At 47.0% G+C, this 9,440-nt stretch overlaps 1 pseudogene; it reads left to right on the top strand.

The window, feature by feature from the left end:
* The first annotated feature begins 780 nt into the window (after nt 1-780).
* On the top strand, nt 781-7,515 carry LOC102411894 (annotated as a pseudogene).
* The last annotated feature ends 1,925 nt before the right edge of the window (nt 7,516-9,440 follow it).

The raw sequence follows: 9,440 nt of genomic DNA, 5'->3' as shown, positions 1-9,440 counted from the left end.
TGAGGATTAAGACACAGTGTCCCACCTATACACACCTGGCAATCAGGCCAGGCTCCTTTTGTTGGACCCAAGGGACAGGCCTGGATAGATCTCATGCAGGAATGGACCCTGGGAGTCCTGGAAGGAGTCATGAAACACTGTCATCTTTACTTTGGCTGCACAGTTTGCAGGTAGCCCTATTAATCTCAGGCTGAGCAGGAGATTTGAGTGGTTTTGTCTTTTTGATTGAAAAAATACGTCAAAATTTTTTTTTTTTGTATGTTTGGTTTGGCAGACAAAAATTTTTAAGGCGTGGACACTACTGGGGAATTACATAAGAAATATATCCATTTATCTTCAGCAAATGGACATTATTAAATTAGTTGGTTTATATGTCCCTGGTGATCTTCCTTTATAAACAGAAAGAAAAATAACATGTTTAGTATGCATTAAGTCACTTTACATCAATCAACTTGAATTAAATCCCTCTCCGTCACCACTCACTCCCAACTCTAGGCCAGAAATAAAAACAGGCATAGACTGAAGGCTGAGTTCCAGGGGTTGTGACTCTGGGCTTCCAATGCGGGAGGTACCACTTCAATGCCTGGTAAGACTAAATATCCTGCATACCATGTAGCACAGAAAAAAAAAAAAATCAAATGCAGGCACCTCTGTGACAAAAGGCCATGAGGTGCATGGTGGTTAGAAAGTGATCTCAAGAGATATGTGACACCCAAAGGGAGGCATCAGTGTGGGAATAGAGGGTAGCCCGTTCTGCACTAACCCACTCCCTCCTTCTCCCTATAGATGCTCTATGTGGGTGACATCACCATTGGCACAACCCCTCAGGAATTCCAGGTTATCTTTGACATAGCCTCATCTGACTTGTGGGTGCCCTCTATCTTTTGCCTCAGTCCAGCCTGTTGTGAGTACAGACACCTTGTACCCGGACCATCCTTCACATGCCCTGCTGCCTTGGTTTCCACCCTTGAGACCTGATGACACTTATCTCTTGTGTCTGCAGCTACACACATTATGTTCAGACATCTTGAGTCTTCCACCTTCTGGCCTACCCAAAAGACCTTCAGCATCGTCTACGGTTCTGGAAGGATGAAGGGATTTCTTGCTTAATGCACCGTTCGGGTAACGTGTAAACAGAAGCTGAGTCAGGACTCTCTAAGGAGTGACCACTGCTTGCAAAACAGATGCAGGACCATCTGGCAGGACCCTTCCTAGCCTAACTCCCATATATATATTGACCATCTTACACACAGAATCCTGTCCCTGGGGAGGCACTACCCATGGTGACACATGAGCAAACAGATTAGCTAACCCAGAGAGTAGCTTGAGGTGTGGACTTGTAGCTCCTCTGCCCATGAGCAGTTCTAGGTTCATTTTGCTGGGAGCAAGAAGAGGGGAAAAAACACCCACTTTTATATTCTCAGACTGTTCCAGGCACTTTCAGGTAATAACTGGTTTAATCCTGCAACAACACCACACAGCAGGTGATCTGATTAGCTCATGAGACATATGAGGAAACTGAGGTGTAGACAGCAAGGGCCTTGCTGATGTCACGCCTGTGGTAAGTGGTGGAACTAGGCTGGCTTTTCAGGACTGAAGTTGCTGTGGGGTGTTTGGGGACAGGATAAAACTTATCTGGGGACCCTGGGGGCAGTCAAGGGCTTCAGGTATCCAGAGTGGGAAACTGGAGGTGAGAATTGTCAGGGGGCCTGATAAATGAGTTCTCACTCTAGAGGACCCTTGAGAGTCTAATAAACCTATGGCCTGCCACCCCAAAGTACTTGAGTAGTTTCCGTCTCTCTCTTTCTCTCTCATACACACACAGAAACACACACATCCCCAAAAGTGAATTCCCCAGGCAGTAATTTCATAGATCCCTGCAAGCAAGATTGTGTTTTCGGTTTCTGTCTTCCCGGACAGATGCAGAATCCACAGTACCTTACGGAGAATGCAGTCCATTCCTGTCATTAGGTGATAGGGATGCCAAAGAGAAGGCTATCTTGCTCTCGATCCTTTTGTCCACAAGGTGGCACCAGTGGGTCCTGGCCTGACTCTTGGTTGCTCCACCTGGACAGAAGCCACAAGGCCAATTTGACTTACTCAGGTGGTGTTTTTCAGAGGGGCAGATGTTCTAAAATTCACAGCCTCTCAAAAATGGAACCCAAATTCCCCTCCCAGCTTGGTCTAACCGTCTGAGGTCCACCAAAGACGCAGCCCAGCCTCAATTCTTCTCTGAGGATCTAATGGCAACGCACCCCAGCCCAGTCCTAGCCCCACTTCTCGTATCTGTAAGTGAACACTTTTCTCTCCCACAGACTGGGGACCTTGTAAGCACTGACCAGCCATTCGGTCTAAGCATGGCGGAATCTGAGTTTGAGGGTATACCTTTTGATGGCATCTTGGGCTTGAACTACCCCAACATATCCTTCAGTGGAGCCATTCCCATCTTTGACAACCTGAAGAATCAACCTGAGCCTGTTTTTGCCTTCTATTTGAGCAAGTAAGTCTGAGATGGACAATCCCTTTCTCCAAATTAGCTGTAAGATGCTTTCAGTTGCATGAAAATTATAGAACACTTGATAAAGAAGTATCCTGAGAGATAATCTAACCCAGGATAACTATGGCCCCCAGGCCCTACCTGGCATCACCACTGGTGTTTATAAATAATGTTTTATTGGAACACATTCCTGCTCCTGGGCTCAAGAGCAGTAACTTGGTCTAGGGGTATGAGTAAGGAGGAAGGCTAATGGAAGGCAACAGGAAACAAGTTGAAGGAAAGGCATTAGGATTTGCTTATGAATTTGATAAGGAAGGAAGGAGAAGGATGCTGGATCTTTCCTTCCTCATTAGCATTTCACTGGGAGCCCAAGACCAGCTACCCAATTTGTGGAGCCAGTGAGAAATGAAAGTGTGGGACACAAAAGTGTGGGACCCCTTGTTAAAGAAATATTAGGCATTTCGAGACAGGGAGAAGAGAGGTGGGGTCCCTTCTGAGTGTGGGGCCCTTTGGACAGTAGAGGTCACAGGCCAGTGGAGCCAACTCTGGGTGACCTGAACCCACATCCTTAGCACTCCCAGGCTTTGATTTTCCTGAAAAATGACAAGGTGGACAAGGGGAAAGCAAAAACTCTTCAGCACCGTGTCATCTGAGGGTTTCTGAGCACACAGGTAGCAGTAGGTTCTGGGCTTCTTCAGAAGACATAGTGGGTGGAGCCCAGCCATGTTACTCAGCTTCTAACCTCCTCTGTGCCACTCATTAGCCAGTTACTGACCTCATTCTGGTTCTCAATTGCTCCTAGCCTCGATTTCTGCATCTGTAAATGGAGACCTTATTAGGGCCTTGATGGGTAGACAAGCACAAACACAAGCTCTCCAACAATGCTGTTGTTACTGTCCTCCAAAGATCTCCCCTTCTTTTCTCTCTACAGATGCAGGGGAAGGGCAGTGTGGTGATGTTTGGTGCGGTGGACAAAGCCTACTACTAGGGAGCGCTCAACTGGGTACCACTGATCCAAGTGGGAGACTGGCGTGTACGCATGGACCGGTAAGCCTCTCCCTCTGAGGGTCAGCCCGAGTGATGCTCCACATCTGTACATGGACACAGGCAGACACACACAAATGGATTCTCAGATATATAGTGACACAGACATATACACCACCCACAAGGACACAGACAGACACACAGACACATGGAAACACACTAGCAGACACATTTAAACAGAGACACATATAAACATGCATAGCTAGTCAGAGACAGGAAAGCACAATTAGAGACACATACAAACACATATACAAACAAACACATAAACACATAGATACGCAAAAAACTCGTGGGTTCATAATCCCCAGGCCTTCTGACCAGGGCTCTGACCATGATCCTAAAAGGGTCTGGAGAGGTCTGTGCAGCTGGAAGAGGGCTGCACCCACTGCCCTGTGAGGCGTGGAGCATGGTTAGAGGACTCTACAGTGTAGTGAACAGAGGATCAGGGAGGATTACACCAGCCTGAACAGAGTTATAACATGACCAACTGTCCAGGGCTAGCTGGCACCAAGGAAGTTCTCAGTACAGATAAATGTCAGTTTAAAAACAGGGAAAGTCCTCAGCAAATGGGGAAATCTGGTCTCCTTAGGGAGCAGCTACCCAGCAGTAGAGAGAGGTTGGCTGCAGTCTTAAGACTTAAAAGCAACTAATAAAAGTCACCCCACATACCTGGGCACACAGTGGGTCAGGGGCTAGAACAAAGAATCAAGAAGGTGGTATCCAGGAGTGACCTGAGGATAAGAGGCATAATTGATAGGATTCTGTGTGATACCCTCAGACAAAATCTGACCTGTCCTTTGGAGTTTCTGTGGGCTAGTCATGTATTTCCTGGCCAGGGTCTCAGGGTCTGAGCTGGTTGTAGGAGCAGTGCTGGGAGACACCCTCTCCCAGAGGAGCCCCTCTCTCCCACCGCTATGAGAATCTGCTGCCCCTGAGAATCTCCATCTTCACTCTGCGATTGACCCATTATTAGTTCCCCACCAGATACAGCTCTCTGGATGTTTCTCATTAATTATTCTCACAGTCTTCATTCACTCACTGAACAGACAAGCATCGGGCATCCACGGTGTGCCAGGCATTTTAAGGAGGCAATCAGAATAAAACTCGCCCTCACATCTAAGAAGGCAGATGCACAAGAAAGGACACACACACATAGTGAATTGTGACTTTAGTACATGCTAGACATGAGAGGCACCCCACTCCAGTACTCTTGCCTGGAAAATCCCATGGATGGAGGAGCTTGGTAGGCTGCAGTCCATGGGGTCACAAAGAGTTGGACACGATTGAGTGACTTCATTTTATGCATTGGAGAAAGAAATGGCAACCCACTTCAGTGTTCTTGCCTGGAGTCCCAGGAATGGGGGAGCCTGGTGGGCTGCCATCTATGGGGTCGCACAGAGTCAGACACGACTGAAGTGACTTAGCAGCAGCAGTAGCAGACATGAGATAGGGTCTACAGAAAGTGACCAATACAGGAGACTGATAAACACCGAGGGAAAGACTCCCTGAATCAATGACAATTAAGCTGGAATCTGGAAGATGAGAAGAAATTTGCTAGTCAAAGGGGAGGGGACTCTTCTAGGAAGGAATACCAGCTTGTGTCAAGATACCAAAGATCCTGGTGTATTCAAGTACTGTGTTCAGGGATGTCAAGGAAGGTGCCGTGTCAAGAGCAAAGGAAAAGAGTCAGCACAAAAGATGGAGGGCTGTTTAGGAGACAGTCGGGAAGGGGGCAGCTCTGGGGAGACTCAGAGTGGCCTTGATGCCCGCTTTGTCACACTGTCTCTCAGCATCTCCATGAAAAGAAAGGTTATTGCTTGTTCTGGCAGGTGCGAGGCCCTTGTGGATACCGGGTCATCACTGATCCTTGGCCCAAGAAGACTGGTCAATAACATCCAGAGGCTCATCAGCGCCACGCCAAGGGGTTCCAAGGTGAAGGGTCATGCTCCAGGGTCACTCCTAGTCTCCATACACGAGAAGGATCTCTAGGGCCAACCTCTCTCCCTCTCTCTCTAACAGCACTACGTTTCATGTTTTGCGGTCAATACCCTGCCGTCTATTAGCTTCACTATCAATGGCATCAAATACCCAGTGTCAGCTCGAGCCTACATCCTCAAGGTGAGGGGAGAACCCTGAAGGGTGGTTCTCAAATAGAACTTGCAGGAACCCTTGGGCTGCTGCTGGGAGGAAGGCGCCCTCTGCAGACCATCTCGCACTATTGCAGATGCTGCTGAGCCTTGTTGCTGGGCCAGAGCCTCCCACAAGGCAAACCACTTGAGATCTCGTAAAGTGCCGTCTGGGACACTGATCATCCTGAAATAAATGTGGAGACGCCACACCGTGCTGGCATGGTGGGAGTCACAAGGAGAGGGGAACACTATGGTCCTCAGTCCTCAAAGAGCTTCAGTTCAATCTGAAACCTCACATGTATGAACATGAAAGTCAGCGCTAGTGGTCACTGAATAGGCCGTGTAACAAGGAGAATGACTGGGGACAGTCCCAGTGTGCTGTCCCACCATAGGGATTAACAGTCTCCCTTCCCTTCTCGCAATTTTCCTGGTTTGGAATGTAAATTACATGGTCAGCCTAGTTCTCAGGTGCATCTTCCCATAGCTCTGGCCGGGTGCCCCCTTTGTGAGTCAGGCTACCCCACCCCTCTGTGGGGAGGCTGGATGCTAATGTGAATAAAGTGTGCACAGTGACTGCTCAGCCCCGGCACAGGGTGGAGGCTTCATGTCAGCTCCCTAGGGGAGTTCAGAACTGGCTGATGGGCTCAAAGAAGACTTTGAGGAAGGGAGGGAATTTCAGGAATTCTAAAACTGTAAACTCATGGAGCCATGTGAAGGGTTGCTTGTTTTAGGCAAAACTGCACTGGATTCCATGCAAACAGCATCCCAGGGTGCTCTGCATTGGGGGCATTAGGGACTTACTTGGGGTGATGAGGGCTACGGACTGACTAGTGGGGATGGAGAACCAGAGTACTTACCCACCCAAGCCTGGAGTGGCCAAAGAGGGTGAGTGTGGGCCGAAGGAAGCTTCCCAGAGTTCCTGAGTTAAGTCTTCAAGAACGTGTTGTGGGCACTGCTCTATTTAAGATAGATAACCAACAACTAGTTACTGTGTAGCATGGGGAACTCCACTTAATTATGTGACAACCTGGATGTGAGGGGTATTTTTGTGACCAGGATACATGGATATATATGGTTGAGTCCGTTTACTGTCTACCTGAATCTCAGAATATTGTTAATCAGCTATACTCCAATACAAAATAAAGTTTCTTAATAAACTATGGATTGTGGGGACGCAGGAGGAGAACCAGCATTCTCTGCAGAGAAAACAAGGATCAGAAGTCAGAAGGAAAGAAACACGGAGAGAGGAGAACTATGGACACTCTTTTTCTTTTATAAAATTTTTATTGAAGTGTGGCTAATCTTCAGTATTGCATTAAGTTCTGCTGCACAGCAATGTGACTCAGTTATATACATACAGAAATATATATTCTTTTTCTTATTCTTTTTCATGTGGTTTATGACTTGATATTTAATGTATTTCCTTATGCTCTGCAGTAGGACTTTGTTGTTAATCATTCCTCTGTGTCCCCAACTCCCAGTCCTCCCCTCCCCCACAACCTTCCTCATGGCAAATTCATGTCTTGTCCCTTTTTAGTTGTGGATGAACTCTCATATCCCTTGCTAATGAGAAAATCCCTTGATACTTACCAAAAGAGGGAAATAAAACCAAGAATTTTGCTGGGTCTGGATGTTTGTGGGAGTCGCATATAAGGGCTCAGGCTGACTGGTGTGTGTCTCTGACTCCCCCAGGATTCTAGAGGCCACTGCTATACCACCTTTAAAGAGTACACAGTGAGGACATCTAGAGAGACCTGGATCCTGGGTGATGTCTTCCTGAGGCTGTATTTCTCGGTCATTGATCGAGGAAATGACAGGATTGGCCTGGCACAGGCAGTATAAATGCTTGGAGTGGTTCAGGAATCAGTAAGGCTGCTCCGAGCAAACACTAAATCACACTTAGGGTACTCCTGCCCAGGATGCTGGTGAACTGTATTTGGTGGTCTGCACACCCTATTCTCATTAAAGAATAAAGGATTTCATTCGTAATGGTGCTGAAACAAACAGGTGCCTCTGTTTGTGTCTGGGAGGTGTACAATGATTGGGAAGGATCTAGAACAAAGTCTGAATAACAGTTGAGAGGAGCCCACCTCCACCTGGCTTCAAGGAAAGGGGAGACTCATTGAAATGATTCTGGGAATCCAGGACACAAGACTCAGAGCAAATACAAAGATCTCAGTGACTGGACACAAGAAATCAGAAGTCATCATTCTCTATTTCACACCCTCACTCTTTCATTCCCTCTTCTTTGATGGTCTTATCCTGACAACCTTCTTCCTTAAGGCTTCTACACCTAGTGAGGGAGTCCAAGCTACCTGCCCTAGGGTTATATATCCTGAAGGCATGTCCAATAAGGAAAGAAAAGATTGAAGACATCAGAGTTCAAGGGTGTTCTCTGAATGACCCAACTCAGATCACAAGTATAGTCCTAGATCAGCCGTCCTGGCAGGGCCATGGGATCCTATGATTGGCTTTACATGGTCTTGTGGCCCTGACCCAACAGCACACATGATTGTCAATTTCCTCCAGAACTACATGACTGAAGCTGGGGAGAGGCAGCCCCAAAGAAAGGGACTGGGAGATAGTCTAGGCCATGGAAGAGTTTGTGAAGACCCACTAACTCCACCACCTCCTCATTCAGAGGAATTATAAGGGGTAATGAAATAGACTCTCTTCATCCCATCTCAGATGAACTTATCACTGGGCTTCTCCTCCAGGGGAGTTTAGGTGAGGTACTTCATGGAGAGCTGATTCTCTTTTGTCCCACACCCAGTCACCAGGTCTCTGCCACATATGCCTGCTCTGTCCTTTCCCGTCCTACTTGGTAAGTGATGACCCCAGTGGATCCCTGAGCCATCCCCCTCCTCTAGGGCCCAGAATGCCCCTTCCTTGGCCTCCAATGCTGCTGGGGAGAATGCAATGCAAGTATCGGGAGACTCAGGGTACACAGAGCCTTCAGCCTTTCTGAACTTCTCCATGGGTGGGGCTACAAACTGTCTGCTTGGAGCTGCTATGGTTAGGCACTTTTGAAGGGGAAGCATCCGTTCTTTCCACCTGGAGGCCCTCTGTCGATGCCTCATCTGAGACAGCAGGAGTCAGAGGTTGATTTCCTTTCAGATTGACTGGTTTGATCTCCTTGTTGTATAAGGGACTCTCAAGAATCTTCTCAAGCACCACAGTTCAAAAGCTCAATTTTTTGGCATTCACCATTTCTTATGGTCCAGATATCACATCTGTACCTGATGACTGGAAAAACCATAGCTGTGACACTACAGACCTCTGTAGCAAAGTGAGTCTCTGCTTTTTAATACACTGTGCAGGTTTTCCATAGCCTTTCTTCCTTCCAAGGAGCAAGTGTCTTTTAATTTTGTGGCTGCAGTCAAGGTCCATAGTGATTTTGAGGCCCAAGAAAATAAAATCAGCCACTATTTCCACGTTTCCCTCATCTATATGACTTGAAGTGATGGGACTGGATGCCACGAGTATCTTTTTGTTGAGTATCTTTTTGTGAATAGTTTTTTGAATGTTGAGTTTAGGCTAGTTTTTCATCTCCTCTCCTCATCTAGAGGCTCTTTAGTTCTTCTTTGCTTTCTGTTACTATGGTGGTGTCATCTTCATATTTGTGGATGTTGATACTTCTCCCAGCAATCTTGATTGCAGCTTGGGATTTATCCAGACCAGCATATTGGATGATGTATCCTACATATAAGTTAAATAACCAAAGTGACTCTGTATACCTTGTCATTCTCTTTTCCCAATTTTAAATCTTT

The sequence above is a fragment of the Bubalus bubalis genome, chromosome 5 (assembly GCF_019923935.1).
Source record: "Bubalus bubalis isolate 160015118507 breed Murrah chromosome 5, NDDB_SH_1, whole genome shotgun sequence".
Classification (NCBI taxonomy): domain Eukaryota; kingdom Metazoa; phylum Chordata; class Mammalia; order Artiodactyla; family Bovidae; genus Bubalus; species Bubalus bubalis.
Note: the sequence above shows the minus strand (reverse complement) of the source record. Positions and strands in the feature narration are given on the sequence as shown.